Below are 3,679 nucleotides of genomic sequence, written 5' to 3'. Positions count from 1 at the left end.
GTTTCTGTATATAACAGAAAGTTATATATTTAAGTTATATATTTAAAGTTATATATTTCTCTATATAACCAAAGCTACAATACCATTGAACTCTTCAACTTAAATCGTTCTTAAGCTTCTTGATGAACTGAGGAGAACTCTCTTTTGGCTTATTTTCTCTCTCAGTGTCTGTGAGTGTCAGTCCCAGTGTCAGTAGAACTAATCATGTAGTGTATCCGGGTTGCAGGATTTTTTCATTTATTTGTTTGTTTGTTTTTTTATTTAAAAAGCACAGAAGGTATCATTTGGGTATGAATCAGATCGTCTCTTGATATAGTGTCAAAAAAGATTACAACTATTCCAATCATGTCTAAATCAAAAGCCACTGCACCAGGCCAGAGGGGGCGCCAGAACGCATATCACAACATGTAGCAGCTCCTTTTACCTGCCGGCCCAGGTGCGTGGGCCGTTTTTCACTTGAAAAGCATAAGCAGATAGGACCCCGCTCCCATTACGGCCCATGTGGGCCAGTGGCGCAATGGATAACGCGTCTGACTACGGATCAGAAGATTCTAGGTTCGACTCCTGGCTGGCTCGGCTGCCTTTTAAGAGCCCAGAGGTGTGCCACAAACTCCAGCTGCCGAATTGCTGGCAGAGTAACACCTCCCACAATCCCTGTAATGAGAAGAGTCCTGTACTAGGAGGTACACTGACTTTCTGCACCAGGAACACCAGCCCACGCTCTGTCTAGCGGCTGGAGTGACAGCTCGAGTAGCTGGATGTTCGGTCAGCGCTGGCCGATTTTGTGCTCTGCAATGCAAGGTTCACGTGCAAAGATCTGGATGATATCGCGCCGGAGCTCAAACTCCTTGGTGGTCGAGTAAAATGCCGATCTCAACTCTCCCGGGGAGCCCTCCCATATGGTCTAGCGGTCAGGATATGGGAACTCCCGGTATGGGAACGTGACTTTATTGGATTGCCTGCAGAGCTGGCAAGGAGTTCACCAAATCGCTGAGTTAATAACGGCTGGGAATGCTTCCTCAACGGAAACCAAAAACGATCACTGATTGCAGCCAGCAGCATGTTGGTGTTGTGTTCATTTCGATTCACTGCGCAAAACGTTACATAACTGATTTGTCATCACTTATTTATTTGTAGGCTCCCCCTAAGGCTCCCATGGGCCAGTGGTGCTACCTGAAGAACGATAGTCTGGGTCAGCCGGCCAATCACATCTCACCCAGGAAATCTTTCTCGCCCAATCACATCGGCCCGTTACATCTTTCTTCTCCAATCCCTGCGCTGAAAAGATGGACAGACAACGATGGCCGCGCCCATAGCGAGCCAATCGAATCTCTCACAATTTTATCGTTCTCCGCTAATCGCAACAATGGCCCGCCCACGGCAATCGATGGATCGTGCGCGCTAATGACGTGTCATTCAAGTCAAATGTATTTGCATAATTACAGTGTGGCACAGAAGCGGATTACAAACGAATTACTGCGTCAGGTTTTTTGTTTTTTCATGTTTTTTTCAGTGTGGGATTTACCATTTTATTTTAAAACTTTGTTTAACCTTTATTTTAGTAGGTTTTTATTTATCTTTAACGGTTGTTGTTTACACATCTAGATGTAAATATCTGGAAATGAAATGTGAGAATTCTGGTCTTTAGCCTTATATAATTTTTTGGAACTTAAAGCCAAATTGTCTTCAAAGTATAAAAAAAACATTTGAGTATTTTCAGAGGGGACTGTACAAATAGTCTTAATAAGTGAGCGAGTGTGTATCTCTGATAGAAACTACTATATATTAACTGTACCAAGTCAGTGTGTTTTATGAGTATTGTTCATTTCCATCAATCTAACCTAACACTAGCCTACAATCTCCACAGAAGGTTGATCTGAAAAAGAGACCTCAGTCTGGGAATTCCTCCACATCTAAGAGTCCATCCCCTACCCTGACTCCATCGCCATCCCCAACTCCTAAGCCTCTAATTGGTGAAACCCTGTCTTCTGCTTCTTCCCAACCATGTTCTAAAAGTAGTGGTGGCTCCAGCAGTGGCAGCATCACTGATGAAGGTCAGTGCAAATAAAGATGATCAGACTTTATGGTGTGTAGGAATGTACTCTCATTCACACTATTGCAGTTTACCAGTCTCTAACATACAAAAGCCAACATGGTTGTGGACCATGAACGTAGACACGGTATTCAGAAATGAACACATCTATCTACAAAATACATAGACCACCCTGAGCAAATTGTGTCAAGACATAGAGCAGGGTAAAGGTATAAACCATATCTAAGGTGTTGAATGTTCCAAGGAGCACAGTGGGTTCTATCATTGTGGAAAAATGTTTGGAATCAACAGGATATCCAGCCAAACTCAGTAACCAGGTTAAAATGGCTTTGATCAGAGAGAAAACAAAAGCCCACTGACAACTTTAACAGCTTTAGAAGTCCTCTGCAGAAAAGGGAGAACTTGCTGGAAGTACAGCCATCTCAGAAGTTCTCCATCAGTAAGAGCTTTATGTTGGAATAGCTAAATGAAAACTGCTGCTGAATATAAGCACTGCTCAATATTTGGGCAATACCACTGTTATTGTGAAGCATGGTGTTGGCAGGAGTACTTCTCAGTGGCAGGAGGGGAAAGACGGGTCAGAATTAAGGGAAGGATGAAAGCAGCCGAAATACAGAGAGGTTCTTAAAGAAAACTTGCTCCACAGTGGACACAGCCTCAGATTTTAAGACAAGGTTTAACCTTTCAGCACGACAACATGAATATATCCAAGATAACCCTGGAGTGGCTTTGGAACAACTTTCTAAATGTCCTTAAATGGCCCAACCAAATCCCAGACCACATAGGACTTCAGTGAAGCAACATGAAGATGGCAGTTACACCTGTAGCTTGTAGAGTCTTGTCAAAGGAGACTTAGAGCTGTACTCAGTAAATTGTGCACAAATCATATGTGATTTTTTCCTCTCTGTAAATTACCTGTATTGTTTTATTTACAGGTAGACATGGAGGCCTTTTTGACTCTGACTGATGGAGATCTGCAGGAGCTGGGGATTAAAACAGACGGCCCAGACAACAGATTCTGGCAGCCATTTCTGAACTTAATGCTGGAAAGGTGTGTTTTTTTAAAAACTGCTAGTCAGCGTTGTCTAATCTGGTCCCATGTTTATAGACGGTTTTGTTATAATATCATATGAATTTCAGGGAAGAGAAAGACAGATACTGCAGGAAACTATCCACAATTTCCAGTCATCTTTTGGGAGTAGCGCAGCATCCTGCAGGTTATTCACATTTTGAGTATTAAACACAAGATATAATAGATATAAGATATAAATTAAACATTATATAGATTGTAAATTTTCACATTTTTTGCAGAATCTTTGTGTACTTATTGCCATTTCACTGTATCTGGAAGCTCTAATATACTTTATATTTATTTTCTTATACTCCAGTTTGGGCAAGACATCAGCTGCATTCCCTTAACAAAAGGTAACACTTTTGGCCAGATGAGGGACTGGAGAATGGTGCCAACTCACTTCAAGACTGATCGTACCCAAAGCAAAATGAGAAGTCACAAAGGACCTCACACGTTATTCTGCATAAGGGACGGCATCTTAGAATAACGCATACAAGCATTGACATAGGGTCGCATATTGGATGTGTCTATTTTGCCATCCAATTTGTGGTGTT

The 3,679-nt window shown here is 42.0% G+C and overlaps 1 non-coding gene across 1 annotated transcript; it reads left to right on the top strand.

Annotated features, from left to right (window-relative positions):
* The first annotated feature begins 503 nt into the window (after positions 1-503).
* trnar-acg (transfer RNA arginine (anticodon ACG)) lies at positions 504-576 on the top strand. The gene has a single exon. It is a non-coding gene; the product is annotated as a tRNA-Arg (tRNA).
* Positions 577-3,679: the final 3,103 nt, after the last annotated feature.

The sequence above is a fragment of the Hemibagrus wyckioides genome, unplaced genomic scaffold (assembly GCF_019097595.1).
Source record: "Hemibagrus wyckioides isolate EC202008001 unplaced genomic scaffold, SWU_Hwy_1.0 Contig3, whole genome shotgun sequence".
Lineage (NCBI taxonomy): Eukaryota > Metazoa > Chordata > Actinopteri > Siluriformes > Bagridae > Hemibagrus > Hemibagrus wyckioides.
This window is presented reverse-complemented; position numbering and strand designations above follow the sequence as displayed.